This window comes from Macaca thibetana, chromosome 4 (assembly GCF_024542745.1).
Source record: "Macaca thibetana thibetana isolate TM-01 chromosome 4, ASM2454274v1, whole genome shotgun sequence".
In the NCBI taxonomy this organism is placed as follows: domain Eukaryota; kingdom Metazoa; phylum Chordata; class Mammalia; order Primates; family Cercopithecidae; genus Macaca; species Macaca thibetana.
Genome location: NC_065581.1, coordinates 13,416,441 through 13,440,498, shown reverse-complemented (window position 1 = coordinate 13,440,498; position 24,058 = coordinate 13,416,441). Strand labels below are relative to the sequence as shown.

The 24,058-nt window shown below is 43.4% G+C and overlaps 1 protein-coding gene across 1 annotated transcript in view; it reads left to right on the top strand.

Moving 5' to 3' along the window:
• GFOD1 (glucose-fructose oxidoreductase domain containing 1) overlaps nucleotides 1-24,058 on the top strand; it is a 131,469-nt gene that overhangs the window by 44,763 nt on the left and 62,648 nt on the right. The gene's annotated exons all lie outside the window — the stretch shown is intronic.

Genomic DNA, 24,058 nt, shown 5'->3' with positions numbered 1-24,058 from the left:
AATTGAAATTCAATTCCAATAAAAATATCAAACGTAAGTATAAAGCACTATCTTAGATGTGAACATATATTTTCATTAGGGTAAAGAATTTTTCAGATTTTGTTTAAACTCTAGGGAAATGTTCTTTTTTTTTTTAACGGGAGCATATGTAGATTTGTTAGATAGGTAAACTCATGTCACAAGGGTTTGTCATACAGATTATTTTGTCACCCAGATACTAAACTTAGTACCCAATAGTTACTTTTTTTTTTGCTTCTCTCCCTCCTCCCACCCTCCACCCTCAAGGAGGCCCAGGTATCTGTTGTTACCTTCTTTGTGTCCATGAATTCTCATCATTTAGCTTTCACTTGTAAGTAAGAACATGTGGTATTTGGTTTTCTGTTCCTGTGTTAGTTTACTAAGGATAATAGCCTCCAGCTCCATCCATGTTCCCGCAAAATACATGATCTCTTCCTTTTTTTATGGCTGCATAGCATTCCATGGTGTTTATGTACCACATTTTCTTTACCCATTGTACCACATTTTCTTTACCCATGTCATCGATGGGCATTTAGATTGATTCCATGTCGTTGCTGTTGTGAATAGTGCTGCAGTGAACATTTGTGTGCACGTATCTTTATGGTGGAATGATTTATATTCTTCTGGGTATACCCAGTAATGGGATTGCTGGGTCCCAAATATTTTAATTTGCTACAAAATGCTAACGATCATCTGAGCCTTGAGCAAGTTGTAATCCTTTTGCTGGTAGAGGGTCTTACCTTGATGTTGATGGCTGCTGACTGGTTAGGGTACTAGTTGCTGAAGGTTGGGGTAACTGTGACAAATTTTTTTTTTTTTTTTTTTTGACAGAGTCTTGCTCTTGTTGCCCAGGCGGGAGTACAATGGCGCAATCTCAGCTCACTGGAACCTCCACCTCCTGGGTCCAAGTGATTCTCTTGCCTCAGCCTCCCGAGTAGCTGGAATTACAGATGCCTGCCACCACGCCCAGCTAATTTTTGTATTTCTAGTCGAGACAGGGTTTCACCATGTTGGCCAGGCTGGTCTTAAACTCCTGACATCAGATGATCCACCTACCCCGGCCTCCCAAAGTGCTGCGATTATAGGCATGAGCCACCACTCCTGGCCGGAAATTTCTCAAAATAAGACAGCAATGAAGTTTGCCGCATTGATTTCCTTTCAAGAAAGATTTCTCAATATCATGTGATACTGTTTGATAGTTCTACCCACGGTAGAACTTCTTTCAAAATTGGAGTCACTCCTTTCAAACCCTGCTGCAGCTTTATCGACTAAGTTTATGTAATATTCTAAACCTTTTCTTGTCATTGCAACAATGTTCAGAGCATCTTCAACAGGAGTAGGTTCTATCTCAAGAAACCACTTTTTTTGCTCATCCATAAGAAGCAACTTCTCATCCATTCAAGCTTTATCATGAGATTGCAGCAATTCAGTCACATCTTGAGGCTCCACTTCTAATTCTAGTTCTCTTGCTATTTCCATCACATCTGCAGTGATTTTCCCCACCAAAGTCTTGGATCCCTCAAAGTCATTCATGGGGATTTGAATCACTTTCTTCTGAACTCCTGTCAGTGTTGAGATTTTGACCTCCTCCCTTGAATCACTAATGTTCTTAATGGCATCTAGAATAGGGAATTCTTTCCAGAAGGTTTTCAGTGTACTTTGCACAGATCCTTCAGAGGAATCACTATCTGTGGCAGGTATCATTTTACAAAGTACATTTCTTAAATAGTAAGATTTGAATGTCAAAATTGCTCTTTGATCCATGAGCTACAGGCATGAAAACAACATTCATTTCCTTGGATATCTCCATGAAAGCTCTTGGGTGACCAGGTGGATTGTCAATAAGCAGTAATAGTTTGAGAGGAATCGTTTTTTCTGAGTAGTAGCTCTCAACAGTTGGCTTAAAATATTGTACTGTCATCCAAGCTTGGTCGTTCCATGTATAGAGCACAGGCAGAGTAGATTTAGCATAATTATTAAGGATTCTAAGACTTTTGGAATGGTAAATAAATTTTGGCTTCAACTTAAAGTCACCAGCTGCATTGGCCCCTAACAAGAAAATCAGCCTGTCCTTTGAAGCTTTGAAGCCAGGCATTGACTTCTCTCTAGCTATGAAAATCCTAGATGACATCTTTTTCCAAGAGAAGGCTGTTTCATCTACATTGAAAATCTGTTGCTTAGATCACTATAACACCAGTAATGAAAAAGTCTGAAATATTGTGAGAATTACCAAAATGTGATAGAGAGACATAAAGGGATCACATGCTATTGGAAAAATGGTGCTGATAGACTTGTTTGATGCAGGGTTGCATAAACCTTCAATTTATATAAAAAAAAAATGCAATAGCTGAAAAGTACAATAAAGCAAAGCACAGTAAAGTGAGGTGTGCCTGTATATACTGTGGAATGGCTAAGTCAAGCTAATTTACATAAGCAGTACTTCACATACAATGTTCAGCATACTTTCATTATAACGATTAGAAAAAACATTGATTCCCGGCCATGGCCACTGTCTGTGTGGAGTTTGCATGCTCTCCCCGTGTTTGCTTGGGTTTTCCCCAGGTGCTGTAGTTGCTTCCTACATCCCAAAGCTGTGCCTATTAGGAGAATTCGCGTGTCTACACGGTCCCCATCTGAGTGAGTGTGGGGTGTGTGTGTGTGGGTGTGTCTGGCCATGGGATGATATCCTGTCCAGGACTGGTTCTCTCCTTGTGTCCTGAGCAGCCAAAACAGGCTGCAGCCACACTTGCCCCTAAACTGGAATAATTGGGTAAATAACTGTCTGACTTGTTTTTATTAATCTTTCTTAAATATGTATCTATCTATGACATTTACTTCAATATTTAACATTATAAGTGTTTTGGGTGTTTATTTAGAAGTTTGGTGATATTTTTGTGACCAGAAATATGCTGTAGGAACATAACTCTTGTTTATATCAATTAGTCTATGTCGAATTGGTTTCGCGTTGGTATATTGTTATACCAATACAATATACTCAATATACTTCAAGTGCAAAGTTGCAGTTGCCAAGAACGTATTGATGAAGGGAGAACTTACTATATGTACCATTTATTTTTGCAGTGAGAACAGTTAAAAATCTACTATCTTACCAATTTTCAAGAAAAGATACATTTTTTTTAACACAAAGTATGAAATCAGTGAGAACTCTAGATTCAGTTATTTTCTCCTTTGTGTTGGGTAAGTGTTTATGTGATGTGTAAGCTACGTGTGCCACATTTCATTTGAAAGAAATATATCACTTGCAGTGATCTCAGATTTGTCATTTTACAGGGAGCTTTTCACCCCAAATCCCACTCATTTAGAAAGAAGAAAAGTCAGAACCCATAGGTGTGTGGTGGCAGCGTGGATGTGGGAGGATGAAGAAGGGCAGACATCCGTGGTGGACCTTATGCATCTTCAGAGCTGGAGGGAGGTCTCAGAGTCCAGAAATAAACTTGGGCCCAGTGTGGGCACAGCACTACCCTAGCTTTTGTGGGAAGGGCTGGGGAAGGAGATCTTACCATTAAATGCTTATTGTACCAAATTCTATCAACCTTAGTGGATGTGGACTGTGTGATGACTTCTTCACGATGATCTGATGGACTTTTAGGTTAGCAGATGAAGTAATCAGTGTAACAGGCCAAACCCTATTCTTTTTATTCCCATCTGTCTGAATACGCAGCAAATTGCAGCAGTTCCTTCTGTCTGTGGGGAGGAACAGTAGGAGAAGAGCAGTGGAGAATGTATCCAGAGCAGGACAGACACACACCAGGGAAATTCTGGCAAAGCTGAGGCTTTAAAAATAACAAAATAAGCACTATTTTAAAGTATTTAAAGAGCTCTGCATTTCTTGAAGTGAACTAGGCATGTTAGGGTAATTACCCAAGTACTGTTTACATTGAAAGCTGTTCTCTGATTTAATAGGAAACATATCTGGTTTTGATTTCTGAAAACATTTGTTAGCAAGATTGCTGCCAGGAGACCCAGCCAGTCCTGAAATGGGAGGAAGTCTGAACTCTTGGTTTTCTAGAGATGAGGAGTGCTGCCCAAGAATAGGGCTCTGAGAGCAGTCATTGTAGATGGACTGATTACAGTCCAGGAGGTGTACATGGTTCACAAATAAAGAATTCATGTTGGTCACACTCGGTGGCTCATGCCTGTAATCCCAGCCCTTTGGAAGGCCAAGGCCGGCGGATCTCCTGAGGTCGGGAGTTCGAGACCAGCCTGGCCAACATGGTGAAACCCTGTCTCTACTAAAAATATACAAAATTTAGCTGAGTGTGGTGGCGGGTGCCTATAATCCCAGCTACTTGGGAGGCTGAGGCAGAAGAATTGCTTGAACCCAGGTGGCGGAGGTTGCAACCAACTGAGATTGTGTCATTGTACTCCAGCCTGGGTTACAAAAGCGAAACTCCATCTCAAAAAAAAAAAAAAAAAAAAAAAGAACTAATGTTAACCCTTAAATGGAAAGACCTGGCACTCGATGGAAGAACTGGGCAGCCTGGAATGCTAGGATTAGTCAAGCTTAGATTTCCTATAACAATTATCATTGATTGCCAACATCCAGTGTTCTCAATTTCAGCTTTAGGGCAGTATAGGACAAGCAGTCAAGGTCTCAGGTTCTGGGATTAGAGAGGTCTGGATTCAAATCCTGTCTCCTCTACTGACTTGCTTTTGTGCCATGGTTCTTAGTCTTTGCTGCACATTAGAATCGCCCGTGAAATTCTTAAAACTCTGGATGCCCAGGCTGTATCCTAGAGCAAGGGTGTAACAATCTCTAGGGGTGAATCATAGACAATGGTATCTTTGAAAGTATTCTCCTTCTTCTCACCCTGGGAAAACATGTTAAGAGCTACTATTTAGTAAGACTTGAAAAGTTTCATAGCTCTATAGTGGGGTTTCATTGTCTAGAAACTGGGCATAGTATTATCTAACATACATGTTTCCCATGAAGATTAAAAGAGATAATACATGCATGGTGATTAGTCCACTGCCAGGACATAGTAAATGCTCAATAAATGACAACCAACATCCCTAGCTCAGCTTCTTGAACTCCTGGCCTCAAGCAGTCCTCCTGCCTAAGTCTTCTGAGTAGCTGGGTTACAAGATGAGCTACTGTGTCCAGCGAGCTCAGTTTCTCTACCTGTAAAGAAAACTTCTGAAATGCCAATGTGGTGGTTCCCACATATGCTAGAAGGGAGGCACAGGAGTGCAATTCTTGCATTTATTTGACAGAGACAGTCAGATACTCTAAGCCTATGGTGTTGTTGCAGAGAAGCATTGAGGGAAATGGCTGAGCCTCAGAGCCTCTTCTGACAACTGTGCCACTTTCTTAGACCTGCAGGTGCACCCAAATCCACTTGAAATTACAGAAACATGTGATCTTCTTTCAATTTTCAATTGTTTGTTCCCAGATTCTCCTTCTTATTATTTTGATAAGTTTTTAAAATGTGACTTTATTGTAGTGTTAGACAAGGGGCAGTCTTGAGAAAATTAAATGTGAGGAAGGTTTGGGGAATATATCTCTAATCTTCTATCTAGCACATCTAGACCAGTTAATTCCTGAGTACCCTGATTGCAGAAATGAATGTTTCTAGAAGTCAATAATGCAAATTGGCTTTCATTTCTATGATTCTGTTCTCATTCGCTGGTATAAAATCATGTCTACTTGTAGGATATCAATTTCTGTCAATGTTTCATAAGCATTAATTATAAAATCCATTGTGTCTGGATTAACAATTCTGCTCTCAGAACATTACCAGCTAACACCTTCACCTTAGTACCAGCTCCAATACACATTCACGTATTCAGGGGTTTTTACTGGCATTTATTAGTGTTAGGATGTTCACCATGGGCTGGGGTATGGACTTCAGACCTCAGAAGGTCTGGGTTGAGTCGTAGATCAGTACTTGGTCACCGAACCTTGGTTTCTTTATCTATAAAATGTTAACAGTGGGTGCTCATTTTACAGGGTGATGGGTGATGAAGATTAGAGATGTTATAAATAATACATATGTCAGGTCCATTATAAGCACTCAGCAGTGTAGATTAATATATATTACTATGTTACTAATTGAGAGACTAGTCATTCATGTTTTCAAATTTAATTTTTTTTCATTCATTTTTGAGAAGGTATAATTTTACATTCCGAGATGGTACTGAATTTTCTGTGAGGCTTGGGAACTACTCTTGAATGGTTACAGGCTATAGTAAAACTTTGTGTGTGATTACAATCGGCTTTCTTTGTAAAGAGGGTAATTGCATCCTCAGTTCCTCAACATTTTTGTTGCCTTCTTGCCTTCCATGTTGAAATAAACTTCCCTTTTTGTTCATTCTTATGTAAACACAATGCACACAGCTTTTGTATTCTAAGTTTTAACAGAATGATCACAACTGTGCACTGGAGTTATTCAGGGCTGGGCTCATCAATACTAAATCTTCAAAATCTCACTTTGGAATGGAAGAGGAGGCTCAAATCAGTGTATGCTCTTAGACGCTCCCAGAGTTCTTTGTGGATAGCCTAGTAAACCCTTAATCACATAACATGGCCATTTGGCATTTATATGTCTCATCCACTAAATTAAATAAATGAAATAACATGTTAAAAAGTGCGCACTGAATGCTAACCACATAGTTGTATTTTTCTCTCTTTCTCTCTCTGTCCATATTTTATTTATTTTATTTTTCTTCCTTCCTCCTTTACCCATTTTCTCCCTCAGCATTTTATTTCTCTGTAACCCCAGGGCCCAGCACAGCAGAGCTGAAATAGATGTTTGCTGAGCAAAGAATGAGTAAAGTATCTTTACTCTTGCAAACTCAAGTACACCAGTAATGATTTCTGTCTGGTATACAGCAGTGTGCTGACCAGACATAGCAGTGACTGCCAAAGGTCATGATCAGTATTTTGGCCCATTGTGTATGCATTGCTGTATATCTATACACATCCATCTGTTACATGATTGCTAGAGGGTTGGTTTGTCTTTTTGAATGGGCTGATTGTAAGAGGTTTGAACTAAGAAGGCACCTATACTTTAAAAACAATGATAGCTGCTCTGCCTAACACAGTAGCCACTAGTCACAAGCAATTATTTACATTTAAATTAATTAAAAGAAAATGAGATGAAAAATTCAGTCCCGGCTGGGCGCGGTGGCTCAAGCCTGTAATCCCAGCACTTTGGGAGGCCGAGACGGGCGGATCACGAGGTCAGGAGATCGAGACCATCCTGGCTAACACGGTGAAACCCCGTCTCTGCTAAAAAATACAAAAAACTAGCCGGGCGCGGTGGCGGGTGCCTGTAGTCCCAACTACTCGGGAGGCTGAGGCAGGAGAATGGCGTGAACCCGGGAGGCGGAGCTTGCAGTGAGCTGAGATCCGGCCACTGCACTCCAGCCTGGGCGGCAGAGCCAGACTCTGTCTCAAAGAAAAAAAAAAAAAAAAAAAGAAAAATTCAGTCCCTCGGTTGCATTAACCACATTTCAAGTGCTCAGTGGTCATGTGTGGAGTGACTTCTATATTGAACAGCACAGATAAAGAGCAATTCTAGCCTTGCAGAAAGTTCTATTGGCTGCATGTGAGGGACTGTGAAGGGATTTCAGAGTGACTTTTAGAGTTGAGAGGGTCCTACTCAAGCCTGTCTCCTGAATTTACTGTGGTTAGAGAAAGGATGATTTCAAAGATAAAATCTTCAGAGAGGCTTGGTATGTCATCAAGGGAACTCGATGATGGAGCAGGGAGAGGCAGAAACCCAATACCAGTTTGGAGCTTTGAAGGTGGAGCTTCCTGGCTTTTCATCATTGCCTTCACCAAGACCCACCTCATTTGGGTCAGCCTTTCCCTTTTTCTCATACCTTACTCACACTTTCCCTCTGAAAGTGATTTTAGGAGGTAAACACAACTTGGCCATGGGATGTCCAGGCCCTGCTTTTCGAGGGCCTCTGAGGCTGATGCTGTTGGACAAGCAGCTTGGCCTGGAGCTGTCCATATGAGCTGGCTCTGCACAAAGCTCTGAATTGGAGTTCTGAATGAACACAATGCCTTTGACCGAATGTCACATAAAATGATCTCGCTTCATATTTCTCAGGCTAGCCAAGCCTTTTGTAGGAGTAATCCGATAGCTCGTCAATACTTTTCTGATATACGAAATGGAAAAAATAAAGCTACAGAATGATTGTGTGCCCAGCAATTCAGCAATAGCGGTCAAGGTGAAAATCATCACCCTTCACCTTTGCAAATCTACTTGTGGGAATTCATTTAGCTATATTAGCAGAACTATTTATTGCAGCATTGGTTATAATATTGAATAACTGGAAACACTGTATGTGTCTATGTTAATGGAGGAATGGGTTAAGTGAATTGTGTCATATTAATACAACACACTGTTATGCAGCCTATAAAACCATAATTTAGATTTGCATGTGCTGATATGGAAAGATCTCTAAGATACAGTAAGTGAAAAATTAATATATGAAATTGAATGCAGAGCATAACCCATTTGTGTTAATTATATTTAAAAGATAGATATCCAGGAGAATATACAAAAAACTTTTACAACCATTTTATTTGGGGAATGAACAGAAGTTGGCAAGGGAAACACTTAATTTCATTTTATTTCCTACTGTAGTGTTAGACCTTTTTTTTTTTTTTTTTTTACAAGGAACATATTCTTGTTTTACCTTCATTTTAAAATTAAATTTTATTTACGTACTTTCAAAGTTTAATTTTTAAAAACATGTTTGTATACTTTTAGCCCAGGTAATACACATATGCATTCAAAATTCAAAAGTACAAAAGAGTAAAGAATGAAATGTTAATCCTCCTGTTTCTCCATCCTCTGGTCACCCAACTCCCCTTCTTGGAGAAAACACTGTTACTCCCTGAATTCAGAGATTAAAGTTTCTAGAAGTCAAGAATGCAAACTGGCTTTCATTTCTATGATTCTGGTATCTTGTAAATCCTTCCAGACATTCTACTAATGTAAGATAAAATTCCTTTTAGTTTCTAATTATATGTGTAAACATGAATGTGTGCTAAAATCTCCTTTGACCGTCACTCCTAACCCCTCTCCTCCATTCCTATATTTAAAATATTAGAGTTTTAAAAACATAGCTAGCTGGAGAAGAAACCCAACTTTTCCAAGTTTATTAGTCAAGAACAGCAGGCAAAAGTTCAGAGTTCCCGGCTAGCCTGTTAGTTACAGCCAACACTTTGTGCACAGGAAATGCTATGAAACCATATTATAAAGAGTCATCACATGGTTTGGATCGAGTCTAGCTTCTGGGGAAGGCATGCAGTAGGCTTGGAGCAGTAGCTGTTTACCAACCAGCACAGAAGTTTCTCAACAATGCAACAAGCTGCTTGGATGTACTGGGGGTCTTACTGGAGCAAACCCACCTGGAGGGATGGTGCCCATGACTGGTGCAGCCTTGTTTCTTTGGAGCTAACAGTCTAGTACAGGAAAACACACCATTGATTATTTAATTACAATTAAGAGAGATGAAGGAGAATCAAGAGCATATGCCAGGGATCTGAAGTAGTTCATGAGTAAAGGAAGTCTTATTTGAGAGGAGAGTATGAGTAGGAAATTAACTCAGAGAGGGAAGAAAAGTGTATTCCAGGCAGAGGGAACAGCATGTACAAAGGTAACTTGTTCATGATGCAAGTAGGGAATTAGCACCTCTACCACAACCAGCATTTCACAAGTCAAAGACACATTCTTCAAGCGTTCTCTGCTGCTCTGTGTTTGAGTTCCATTGCTTGTCATTTCTCTATTAGCACTCTATTCCCAGGTAGGTATATAGAGACGGCAGTTGTAGCTCAAGGCTGCAGTTCCCAAAACCCCTTCTGTAAGGACACGAAGGCTGGGATGTTCGTGAGTATAGCACAGCATGTGCTTGGAGGTGCTCAGAAAGAGAAAGCTCTAGAAAGAGGCAGGTCTACGGTTGCCCTGGAGGTGTTTGGTTTGAGACATGTGCCCTTCAAGATGTACGAGTTTGTGCGGTGACCTTGCTGCTGCAGGTGGCCTCTTGAAGCGAGTCAGATGCTGGTTGAACATGTAGCAAATTCTCTAGGCCTCTTATTTTCCAGCTACATTTTGCCTTGCTGTTTTTGGTTCTTCTGCTGTGTTCTGGCCTGTAGCCTGCTGTTCTGAAAACCTACTATGCTTCTATTTACTCTGTCTTCAAGGAGTACCTTCCCTGTTTCATGTCGGGCTGATTTTTACTGGTCTTTTATGTTTTGCTTTTCTGGATGTCTAATTCTCCTTCCAGTTCAAGAGTTAGGTGCTTGACTTCTGTGCTCCCATGTACCCTGTACTTAACTTTTGTGTTGCCATAATGCCCCACACTTGACTTCTGTGTTCCCATAAAGCCCTGCACTTGACTTCTGTGTTCCCATAATGCTCTGCACTTGACTTCTGTGTTCCTGTAATGCCCTGCAGTTGACTTCTGTGTTCCCATAATGCCCTGCACTTGACTTCTGTGTTCCCATAATGCCCTGCACTTGACTTCTGTGTTCCCATAATGCCCTGCACTTGATTTGTGTTCCCATAATGCCCTGCACTTGATTCCTGTGTTTCCATAATGCCCTGCACTTGACCTCTATATTCCCCTAATGCCTTGCACCTGACTTCTGTGTTCCCATAATGCCCTGTACTTGACTTCCCTGTTCCCATTGTGCCCTCCACTTGCCCCACACAGGCTGTAACACTGGCTGTGACTCTGATGCTCTCATAGATCATGGTGCTCCTCAGGACTGTGCTTACTTCCTCTTAGTATTCAGGGGCCTGGTGCAGGCCTTACAAGAAGACTCTGAAAATGTTTGTTGAGACAGTAGTCTGCAGATAAGTGCCTTTGGGAACTGGAGCAGGTGATCTGTGCGGGCTGAGGGAGCCTTGATGGAAGAGTCGGCTCTCTGGCTGACTCTCATGGTTTGGGCAGAGGAGAGAAGTTGTAGGCATTCTGGGTGAAGGTGTTGGCAGTGCACTGAAGAGAGAGGGAATGCAATGTGGTGTGGTGGAGGACAAAGAAAACTCCCCACCCCCCAACACCACATGAAAACTCCCCTCAAGGCTTTCTTCCATGGAAGTTCTCCTTTAGCTTAACCCAGTGATGTTCAACTGGGGAATATTTTGCCCTCCAGGGAATATTTGGCAATGTCTGGAGACATTTTTGGTTGTCCCAATTGAAGACCTATCAGTATCTAGGAGTAGAGGCCAGGGATGCTGCTAAATATCCTATGATGCACAGGACAGTCAGCTCCCTACAACAAAAAGTGACCCAAAGGCCAGGCATGGTGGCTCACACCTGTAATCTCAGCACTTTGGGAGGCTGAGGCGGGCAGATCACCTGAGGTCAGGAGTTTGAGACCAGCCTGACCAACATGGTGAAACCCCATCTCTACTAAATAGAAACAATTAGCCAGGCATGGTGGTGGGTGCCATGCCTGTAATCCCAGCTACTTGAGAGGTTGAGGCAGGAGAATTGCTTGAACCCTGGAGGCGGAGGTTGCAGTGAGCTGAGATTGCGCCATTGCACTCCAGCCTGGGCGACAAGAGCGAAACTCCATCTCAAAGAAAAAAAAATAAACAGTGACCTAGCACAAAATGTCAGTCATGCTGCCGTTGAAAAACCCTAAATTAGGCAGACTGCGGCTTAGCCGAATGTTGATCATAGACTAGGGCTGCATGAGTAAATGTTGGATGTTTCTAATTAACTTGTACATGTGACCAGCGATGTTCTATGGGCAGTGTTACATGACCAGAGATATAGGAGAGGAAGTTGGTTTGGGGCAAGTTGCTGCTTTGTTTATTGACACTCTGTCTTCTCTCACTGCGTGGATGAAGGTTTGGTGGGATATGCAGTCGGGGTGTAGGAAGGGGAGACAGATGCACAGGAGACAGAGCAACATGTGAGGAGAGGCTACAATAGCCTCTGTGCTGCCCGCTCAGGGAACAACCATAGTGATATGGCAGGATGTGCACAGGCCACAGGCTGGAACCTCAAGGGAAACCAGGTAGCTGGGTGTTGTGATAAGAGGAAAGTAAGGGACTGGATGGGATTACTTTCTTTTTTGATGCGCTTTCCTGCAGTTTTCTTCTAGCAGAAGTGTCACCTTTGGCTGACATGGAAATAGGAATTTTACCCTGCCTTTCTCTTCTGTATTCTTCCTAAGGTTCTTGTCTGTTTAGAATATCATGAAGCTGGGCATGGTAGCTCACACCATAATCCTAGCGCTTTGGGAGGCCAAGGTGGGAAGATTGCGTGAGCCGAGGAGTTTGAGACCAGCCTGGGCAACCTAGTGAGGTGCCATCTCTACAAATAATAACAATAATAAAAACTAGCCAGGCATGGTGGTACACGCCTGTGGTCCCAGCTTCTTGGGAGGTTAAGGTGGGAGGATCACTTGAGCCCAGGAGGTTGAGGCTGCAGTGAGTCATAACTGCATGACTGCATGCCAGCCTGAGTCCCCATCTCAAAAAAAAAAAAAAAAGAAAAAAAAAAAAAAGAAAAGAATATTACTTAACCAGGAAGAAATCTGGTGATTAGTTGTGTGGAAAATGGCTGTCTTCTGTTTCTGAATGAACCTGTGCCGTTACACCTGTTGGTTTGTTGTTTTGATGTTTGCCTGCTCAGAGTGGGTTCAGAAGCTATGTGGTGTGTGACTTGGGCCATGCTTGGGCTGAGTCACTGGGTAATGAGAACCCTCTCCTCCCTGAGCTGTGTTAACAGAGTAGAGGCAGAATGCTGCTGAGGAAATGGCCCCTTAGTGATTTTCAATACCCAGGGTGGAGAGAATTGCTTTTTTCATGAAATCTGCCATTAGAGGCACAGGCTCTGAACAATCAACTGTTTCTGCCAAGCTTTGGATTTTGAAGGCAGGCAAAAGGAAGGAGGGACTTTGGGAAAATGAGTTTAATTACAGATTTTTAGCTGGTGACATTTCACACTTGGTGGCAACCTGGGAACTAAATGTAAGCGGTCATTTAAGTTTGTATTGAGGTGCTGGGTCCTTTATTGCTTTGGGTTCTTTCTCATCACAGATGAAAAGCTTCATTCTTAAAATAAAATTTGCATAATGCTAATTAGAGTAGGGCGGTTCAGAGAAGAGAGTGGGTGCAGTTTTTTAGTTAGAAAAGTGCCACCAAGCTCTGTAGCTAAAAGGGCATTTGGCCCTATTGGTGAGTGTGGAATTATCTGGAGGGAAGGCTCTTTCAGCATATGACTTTAAAGAAAGATCACAGAGAAAATGAAAGTCCAAAAGAACCTGTGTGAAAGTGTGGCTAGTCAAGACAAGGTGGGACCATCATGTTCCTTTTGGACGAGGAGAGAATATGAGTGGTAGTGTAGAAAGAATGGGAGGTCTAGGATGGAATCTTGACTCTGACTAAATGACCTTGGAACAATTGCTTAACATATCCGAGCCTCAGTTTCTTCATCTGCAAAATGGGCAATAATAATAATCTTACTTGCCTAGAGTGGTGAAGACTGGACACCATGACTGTGTGGTACACAGTACAGACTGTGGCAGAGCAGGTGCTACCATCATAGTCCCCACCACCACTACCTTCAGGCCCACAGATTTCAGTTTCCCTTCTCCAGCTCATTCTTCTTTGCAGAATATAGCATAGTGATTCAAAATAAGCAATGCAAAATTAAATGGCCCTCATTCAGTCCCAAACCCAAACTTATTAGCTGTTTGACCTGAGATGAATGCCTTCACTGCTTTCTTCATGCCTCGGTTTCCCAATGTATAAATATGGCTGTGAATATCAAAAGAGATGAAGCACATGTAAGGCATTCATATGATGGCTGGACTGTAGAGAGGGCAGGGGAAGGTTACTTGAAAAGTTGGAGATGGAGAGTCCTCAGGTAGGTATCCTGACGAGAGGGAGTCCTGGAGACAGAGGATGTGAGGAGTAGAGTCTGGTAGCGAGCCTGACAGTAGGAGGAGGGAGTGGGGCAGGCCACCCAAGACCCACAGATAGCCCTGGTTTCCACTGTCTGGAGGCTGTGCTGGAGGCCACAAGGATACTCTTCCCCACCTGCTGTCCCAGTACTCCTGCCGTAGGTGGACTCCAAGAGCTTCTTTTGTTTCCTTTCATTGAGTCTTCCCCATTGTACACAAGTTGCCTGTCTCTATGGGAACCCCATAATAGGAGTGTTGGGAATATGGATAACACCGTGGCCAATCCCTTCGGTCTGTTTATACTTGATGGACAGCATCCCATACCATATGTGGCTTGGGTTTCTTCGCAGTGCAATGGCTGGATTTTATTTTTTAATTTTTATTTATTTATTTTTTTGAGATGGAGTCTCATTCTGTCACCCAGGCTGGAGTGCAGAGGCATGATCTCGGATCACTGCAACCTCTGCCTCCCAGGTTCAAGCGATTCTCCTGCCTTAGCTTCCTGAGTAACTGGGATTATAGATGTGTGCTACCACACCCGGCTAATTTTTGTATATTTAGTAGAGAGGGGGTTTCGCCACATTGGCCAGGCTGGTCTTGACCTCCTGACCTCAAGTCCTCCACCTGCCTCTGCTTCCTGAAGTGCTGGGGTTAGTTACAGGCATGAGCCACCGTGCCAGGCCTGGCTGGATTTTAAAAGCAAGCATTCCTACAGAGTGCAGCTACACAGAAGCTGTGATCAGCTTTTACAGTTGACCCTTGGAAGTCACATGGTGCCATTTCCACTGCATATTTTTTCATTAAGCTGGTGCCAAAGACCCATCCAAATTCGAGGGGAAGGACATATATTTCACCTCTTCGTCAGGAAGTGGCAAGGTTCTGGAAGAAGATGTGAGATGAGAAGTAGTGTGATCACTTTTGAAAAATACAACCTGCCATACCACTCTATACATGCATGTGTGTGTATATATATTTATGGTCGTATATTTGTATAATAATGTATATATTACATACATCTATCTGTATATAATATTCATACATAAGAATATATAAAACTTAAATGTTTTACAAAATAATGGAATATATAAAACTTAAATGTTTTACAAAATAATACTTCCCTTATTACATAGGGTACACTCTGTGTCCTCTTCTATTCTTTTAAGAAAGATGCTCTTTGCCAACCCACTCAGTTGATTTTCCACCACACTATTGTGTTGCGCCCTGTTCTGTTTCTTCCAGATAGCCTTGGGCAAAGGGCTGTTTCTTAGAGTGCCAGTGTCTGGGCTGTGCTCAGGGCACTACCTGACTACGTTTCTGGCCAAGCTTTATGACGTCAGCAGTTCCTGTCGCACTCCTAGTTTTTGGCTAGCAGTAAACCCAAACTTTTCTGTCTGAGAGGACCATGGAACTCACCCTTTCCCTGTCTCTGAAATCCTCTGAGGTCTTTGCATTCAAGTGCATTCAACAGTTGGTCATTAAAGCAGCAAGCTGACAGAACATCCTGGTTGATGGTATGTAAACAAACCGATTCATAAGTACAGCCATCATTTCATGTTGGGGCCACACAACCCTTTGACAGCCAGTGTCTGCTGCATAGGGGACCAGCTCCTCCAGGCAGCCTGTGGGGCTGTTTCCCTCTACAGGCAGCTGTGCTGTGGCCAGCCAGGGCTTCTCAGCCCCCATTGAGATAGTCCAGTGTTTTCACTCTCATGAAAAGAACAGATCCCCACCCCTCTTGACTTCTGCTGGGGTCTTTCCTCTTTGTGCCATGTGGGAGCCACCTGGGAGCACATCTTTGTAAATATATGACCTGGGCTTATGTTTGTAGAGTCCTTTCTGAGCATCCAGCAAGCTGGCTCACGTGCTTAGGGACTTGGTACCAATTAAGGTATTTATTCCCACTTTTCATGTGATCGAGAAGATGTATGTCCAACACAGTGCTTTTAACTAGGTCAGAGAAAAAGCAGGCGGGAAGCTATACATTTTACAATACTTCGTGGACCTTACTGGAATTACTGAATGATCAGAAAGTCTGCTTCTGATGGAGGGCCAAAGGGAGCTCTTTCAGCTCACAGCCGGGCTGTGGTGTTTGGGGAGGGAAGTGGGAAAGTGGCCGTAGAAGTACAGATGATCAAAAGCAGTACTCTTGCCCCCTGCCCTGGGAGGGGGCCTGGACTCCCTCAGGGAAGGCTTTTTTGGTGCTTTGGGTAGAGAAGCTGGAGACAGCAACTGTTGATTTTCCCCAGGCTTCATGATTTAAAGCCCATAGCCTTTTTCCACTGTTGGTCTTGCAGAGGCCTTTAATGTGCTGGGTGTGAAAGGGAGTGGAAATGAAAAGCCAGCGCATCGCACTGGGGGCCTGAGATCAGAAGGCGATGGAAAATGGAAATGTCAAGTTTGTGTTTCCACTGCTGGCCGCAAGGGCCTCAGGCAGCACCCCTCCTCCCGCCTCGGCTTTCGCATCCTTCTCACTTCCTCCCCAGCCCCCCAGTTTTCACACGGCCCAGGCCTAGTGACGAGTGTCACTCTGGGCTGAGTGAGGCTCACGGCTTGTCAAAAGAGGTGCTAGGACGAGAACAGAGAAGTTCAGCATGGGCTTGAGAGGCACAGAAAGGAACTGGCCTTCTAAAGACACCGCAGAGAGACTGCAAAGTGGGTTGGTTTTCCTTTTCTAACACTGAGAAGAAAAGGAGTTCAGAATTCACACGTGGTTCATGGAAAAGGCAATCTGTTTCCATGTGGACCCTCCTATCTCTGTGGTGCCCAGGATGCTTAGACCTGTGCGTCTTTGAACCCAGCTTGTGTTGATGTAGCTTGGGACACTGTCAGGCCTTTGTGCCCAGCCAGGCTTGGAGGTGTTTGAAAAGAGAGCCATCAACACCTTTCCATCGGGGACTTGCCATTTTTCTCTTTTGGTTGAGTCAGCTTTGAAGTTTAGTAATTCCTTCCCACACTTGGTGGCCACAATGTCACGAGGCTCAGCCTGGTGTCGTGGGTCTGCTAAAGATTCCGTAGAGGCTGGAAAGGTGCCTGTCAGGGGCACCAGGAATTATGTACAAGTCTAAGGAAGCTCCAGGCATAGGAAATAGTGGGATAAACCTTCCTTTATTATCGCATGCGATAATCACATTTGTCAAATGTAGATGTCTCAAATTTATACAAATTGAATTCTGAAAAGCATCAGAAAAGTTTATTACGAAGCCTTTTTTTTTTTTTTTTTTTTTGAGACAGCCTTTTACTCTGTCACCCAGGCTGGAGTGCAGTGGTACAATCACAGCTCACTGTAGCGTTGAACTCCTGGGCTCACGCGATCCTCCTGCCTCAGTCTGCTGAGTAGCTGGGACTAGAGGTGCACACCACCATGCCGGGCTAATTTTTTGTAGCGATGAGGTTTCACCATATTGCCCAGGGTGGTTTCAAACTCCTAGGCTCAAAGGATTCGCCTGCCTTAGCTTCTCAAAGTGCTGAGATTACAGGCATGAGCCACTGTGCCTGGCCGGCAAAGTCCTTTTTTATCATCATGTTTTTAATTCTTCACAGTTTTCTATGTCTGTTATTTCACTTGAGCCCACTTGGATTTTTGTCTATTTGGATCACAGTTACTGGATTTTTCTGGAAGTCTCTACATGCATGTTCTGTGTTCAACGGCTTGAGGTGGACAAATTATGAATGACCTTCAGTTTTGGGAAGACTCTGTATGATCCTGATAAATGTAATTTCAAGATGATTATATCAAACTGAAAAAAGTGCATTGTGATCCTCTGTTACCTTAGTTTTGTCCTGTGAGGTCCAATCACATAAAACATTGGAGCCACTGCCAGCTTCCTTGTAGTTTACAAAAAATGCTTTGCCATGCTCATCACAATAACTGTGAGATATGATTCTATTTCTGCTGTACAGAGGAGAAAACTGAGGTCCAGAGAAGTTAAGTAACCTCCCCCAGGACACAGATATGAGAAAGAGATGAGACTCAAACCCCAGCCTTCTAGCACCGGGGGCGTGCCCTTCCACCAGTAGACACTGACAGCCGCGGCCAGAACAAGAGAAAGCTGGGCAGAAGTTGAAACCTTTGGCAAAGGGCTCCCCGTCCTCTGGCCTTGCTGGTTCTCAGCCCCTCTTCCGCTCATAAGGTCCTGCACTATCCCTTGCTCAGGACTGCCTTGCGGTGGGCCTGGTCACTCTGCTTCCACATCCTCAGGGGGATTGTTCCTTCTGCTTGTCCCAGGCGCTCCCGGGTGCCTTCAGAACACCAGCAGGGGATTCACTCATCTTCTCCAGGGGCAGAGGCCATTTCCCAGGGTTTTAAGGGACAGGCAATGGAAGTGAGATCCTTGAGAGACCTAAGGACAGTGAAGGAGAGGTCATAGTTACTTTCCTGGGAACAGGGTAGGTTTGTGTCTGGTTCCTGGTCCATCTCCACTTCACTGCTCCCATTTCCCTTGTGACCCAGATGACACAGTAAGAGCTGGAGTCTGATGAATCTGGGGTTGTGTGTGGGACACCAAGCCCCATTGATGGCTGTTTCTATGGCTTCCTGGCCTCATGTCTTCTGTATTATAGGACTAGGCAGTCTGGGCCTGTGGCCTGCCTAGGGGCGTGTGTGGCCTTCTTGGCCCAGAACTCCCCCTTAGGAGGCACAGCCAAGCCAGGGGAGAAGGGAGGGAACTGGAGACTGAACCGTAGCCTGACTAACCTGCTTCCCATGTCTGCTGGCTGCCTAGAAAGCTCTTGTGATGTCTGCATCTCGCATCGTGTGCCCTGGAGACTTAGAGGTAGAGCTACTTCACAGCGGGCAGAAAGCTAACTGGCACTCCCTGGCCTGAGCCTGCTTCTGTGTGAGCAGCATGGCAGACCAAACTCGTCCCACCTGCAGCCCCGCACGGCTTTCAATATGGCCCAACACAAACTCATAAACTTTCTTAAAACATGAATTATTTTCTTTTTGCGAGTTCTTTCTCTTTCTTTCTCTCCTTCCTTCCTTCCTTCCTTCCTTCCTTCCTTCCTTCCTTCCTTCCTTCCTTCCTTCCTTTTTCTTTCTTTCTTTTTTCCTAGCTCATCAGCTATTATCAGTATATTTTATGTGTGGCCCAGACACTTTTTTCTTCTTCCAATGTGGCCCAGGGAAGCCAAAAGAGTGGACACCCCTGGCCTAGACCCTTTTCCTGAACCTCACTGTCATCATAATTTCTGTCAGTGCTGCGTGGAGACTATTTTTAGTTGGCTTTCTGGGTGAGATTTGACAGAGGCCAGGGTGGGAGATGTCAGACTGTGTACACTGGTGAGGAAGCTGCATGGGATGAAGATCTTGAAGCTTTCAGATGTGAATGAGGACTGCCAATTCTGGTTTATCTCTCTGAGCAACCCCATGAAGGACTTTAACAAGCTCACAATTTTCAGATAGGTTTTTGAGCCATTTCCCAATCTTCTAATCCCGTCTATTTTAGCTCTGGCCTGGGGAACATCAGCCCCAGGGTAGTGGCCAAGAACACAGGACACCTGGGGCCAGACTGCCTGGATTTAAGCCTGGGCTCTTCCTCTTACTAGTTCTGGGACCTGGAACAAGTGACTTAATCTTTCCGATCTCAGTGTTCTCATCTTTAAAATGGTGGCAACAATGGTAACTGACTCAACAGGTTGTGGTAAGAATTAAATGTGTTAGGCCAGGCTCAGGGGCTCATACTTGTAATCCTAGCACTTTGGAAAGCTGAGGTGGGAGAATTGCTTGAGCTCAGGAGTTTGAGACCAGCCTGGGCAACAGAGTGAGACCCCCATCTCGACAAAAAATAAACAAAAAATTAGCCCAGTATTGTGGCATGTGCCTGTAGTCTCAACTGCTTGGGAAGCTGAGGTGGGAGAATAGCTTGAGCCCAGGAGGTCAAGGCTGCAATGAGCCTAGATTGTACCACTGCACTCCAGCCGGGACTACAGAATGAGACCCTATCTCAAAAAAAAAAAAAAAAAAAAAAAAAGAATTAAATGTGTTAATATATACAAAGCCCTCAGAATACTGCTTGGCATATGCTAGGTGCAATATACATTTTGGAGCTGCTACAGTTATTGTTATTACTATTATAATGTTTATATGATTTGTACTCTCATGACACGTTCTCTAGATTGAATGGATAATTCCAAATTTGTTTTTAAAACCTTTGCAAAATTTCAAAATGATACAAAAATATAAAAGGAAGACTTTTTAAAAGAAAAAAAGCCCTTGTATCAATGAAGAATAACCACTATTAATATTTTTGCATTTCTTTCTATATTCTATATATTTTTATATGCACATAGTTCTTAAAACAAAATAATTATCATACTGTTTTTCCAATTTTCTCCTTAAGAGCATGTGGGTATCTTCACATGGTATAGAGTCTTCTTTGAAACCTGATTTTAATAGTTTTATGATGTTCCATTGTTTAGGGTAAGTCTTAAAGTATTCTCTTTTGTTCACCTCCACATGTCCAATATGTACTCGATGGGGTGTTAAGTTTGAGAGGGAACCCCTTGACATATGGCTTCTCTGTTTAAAGAGGATTTAAGATAAGCATTGATGTCATCACCATGGTCACCATCATCGTCATCATCATCGTCTTCTAACGTTTGGCAAATCTGTTAAAGAAATGAGCACACCCAGAACCAATGCATCAGGGTTATGTGAGGGCAGCCTCCAACCCACTGTAGAAGCAAAATTTTTGGCCACTAGACCTCAGCTCAGTGATGGAGTAGTGACTCTCTGAGCCCATTGTAATTATTTAAAGAAAGGGTGAATGACCTGGCCAGGCACAGTGGCTCACGCCTGTAATCCCAGCACTTTGGGAGGCCGAGGTAGGCAGATCTCCTGAGGTCCGGAGTTCGAGACCAGCCTGACTAACATGGAGAAATCCTGTCTCTGCTAAAAATACAAAATTAGCTGAGTGTTTTGGTACATGCCTGTAATCCCAGCTACTCGGGAGGCTGAGGCAAGAGAATCACTGGAACCCAGGAGGCAGAGGTTGTGGTAAGCCAAGATCACACCGTTGCACGCTAGCCTGGGCAAGAAGAGCGAAGCTCTGTCTCAAAAAAAAAAAGAGAAAGGAAGGGTGAATAACGATCTGCTGAGGATGCTCCTGCTTTGGGTGGGAGGTGGATCAAAGAGGATCTCTAAGGAAGGACTCATCTCTGAAATACTTCAAGTGAAGGAACTTCATGTAGGGTCATGTAGTGGGAAAAGGATGCCTCCCATATCAAAGTGAGCCCAGCCCCCATTCTGCTGCTGACTCACTGAATGCGCTTGGCTCAGTAACCTGCATCCTAAGCACCCTCCTCCTCTGTATGGTAAAGTGGACCTGACCACATTCTCAAGGCGACCTGTGACAATCATGGAGAGCGGCTTGCCTCGAGCTTTGCACATGGCAGGTGCTCAATGAACAGAACTATCATATATTTCGGAGTGTCTGTGTGAGTGTCATTGTGCATGAGTTTCATCTGTCATTGGAAATCTGGCCTCAATGCTCGAGTGAGGAGTTTGGGTATTTATACGTTGCTTTCTGTGTGCCAGGTGCTGTGTCAGGCGCATTATACAGATAAATGCTCCTTGACCTAAGATGGGGTCAACATGCTAATGAACTCATTGTCAGTTAAAATATTTTTAAGTTGAAAATACATTTAATATCCCCAATAAACCCATCTTAACGTCAAAACATTGTAAATCAAACTGTTCTTAAGTAGGGGACTGTCTATGTTTATCTTGAAATCTAACGCTGTCTGGGGTTTCATTCCCTTATTGTCTTTTGGAAATGAGACAGACTTTCAAAGGCATTCACTTGGCTGGTGTTCAAGAATGTGTTCAGTAACCCAGCTGCAAGGGGGTGTCTCTGCCACCCTTGGACATGCAGCACTTTGTAAGTGCCCTGTTCATTCCTCGGCTTGCTCTTCTACCTGGAGGATGTGTGTGTAAAATGAGGTAGATGTAGGAGAAATAGCCAATTAAAGCAAGCTGGGTTTAAAATAGCTCCTTGGGTGAACCTGCTAGTCACACACATTCACACAAAGCCTACCTCGCCACACTGAATTTCCAGAATTGTCAAACCAGGCCAAGACATTCCCACCAGGGCACTTCCTGTTTCACTAAGAAAAAATTCCTGCTAAGAATTCCTGCCTTCTGGTTCCCTGGAGCTTTCAGGAAAGCTTTTGTTTAAACAAAAGAACCAGCCTACTGGTATCTGGGTGAACACAGGCTTCCTACTTAGAGGGAAATGATCTGAATGGAGGGGGACATGGGTTTCTTTTTCCTTTCCTTTTTTACCTCTCATCCACTGAAAGCTAGTGACTTAAAGGATTGGAGTAGAGACACGTAAAAGACACCTTGACTTTTGGGGAAGTGACTTTCTGCTTCTGTCTGACATCATTTTAAATAAATTGAGTAAGCAGGAAAGTGGAGGGTGAAGGATTTGTTGAATGACATTGAAGCTGGGGAGAAAATAGACACTCTCTGTGTAGCATCTTGGGGATGCTAAGTGTCACTTGGTGGACCCCAGTTTCCTCCATAGGGTGGATGGGGTCTCAAGCCCTCTCCGGCTATGCCATTTTCTGCATTTGCAGAGTCAGATTTTCTCTCCTGAGAATCCGTTTGGGCAGCACGTGTTTTAGGGTTCTTTGACTCCACTTGGGGTTTTTGCAACACAACAAAACCTACAAATGAGCTTCTTGTTCATTTTGTTGTCACCAGAACCTAAGGATTGAATGTCAGCCTTAATTGGAAAAGGGCATGATTAGAAGAAAGGGAGAGTGTGTGTGTGTGTGAGCATGTGTTCTTGTCCTGTGTGTGCGTGTGTGTTTGTGAGTGTGTGTGTGAATGAGGGTGAAAAAGGGGAGGGGACCCAACCAATCCCTAGTTTTCTGAAAGCCTGTTGATGTATTTTCCTCCTTCCCTGTGGATATATTTCTCCCCCAAAGGAATTATATAGCTCGTGATTTCAGATTTTGGCTCACTGGTGCTTTCCAGATAAAAAATCCAGCCGTTGCTTTATTCATCACAGATTGTTGTGCCTGTTTGATTTATAGCCCCCGGGAAAGGCCTTGCATGCCTGGCAAATCCTCTGCTCCCTCACTAGAGATCCTCCGTGGGTGGGATGAGCTTCCGGCCTGATCTTCTCAACAGTCCCTCCTGTGATGTTCATCCTAGTCAGGCCTTAAAACATAATAGATCCTAAACATGCTGATTGAATTACAGAAGATTTTTTTTTCACTTGCTTCTGGGAGGGAAGGCTAATAAAGATTGCAGTGGTAGAGTGGAGAGAGTATCTGGTGGGTGGCATATGCCTTTTGTGCAGTTGTCAAATATAGAGGTTGGGATAGCATAGAAATACTGATGATTTTTTGTTAAATATGGATGGATATCCTGCAGAACGTGTAATTTCTTAAGCTTTTCTTTTCTTTTTTTTCTTTTTTTTTTTTTTTTGGAGACAGGGTCTCACTTTGTCACCCAGGCTGGAGTGCAGTGGTGTGATCATGGCTCACTGCAACTTCCATCTCCTGGGCTCAAGTGGTCTTCCAACCTCAGCCTCCCGAGTGCCTGGGGAGCATGCTACCATGCCTGGCTAATATTTGTTTTTAACTTTTTATAGGGACGGGGTCTTGCTGTGTTGCCCAGGCTGGTCTCAAACTCCTGGGCTCAAGCGGTCATGCTGCCTCCACCTCCCAGAGTGCTGGGATTATAAGCATGAGCCAACATGCCTGGGCAGTTTATGTTTTACTCACATTTTTATATGTATGTGATAACACCAACAGAAAAGCAAAAGCTTCAAAAATATCCATCATAGAAATGTACCATACTCTCTTTAATTATTCAAAATAACAATGTTATATCTACCCCTTATTGAATACTCACTGTGTGCCGGGCACTGGCTAATAATTTTACATGCATTATTATTTTTAGACATTTAGGTGGTTTGTGGCTCTCCCTCGCCACTATAAATAGTGCTTAGATGAATATCTTTGCAGATAACATTTTGTCTGATATATGACATCCTATTTAGAGTGAATTCATCTGTGTACAACTACTGGGCATGGAATTTTAAAAAATATACTTGAAACACAGCACAACCTGCTTTAGTGCCATGTTATCCTCCCACACAAAGGAAGAATGTGCCCAGGCCTATG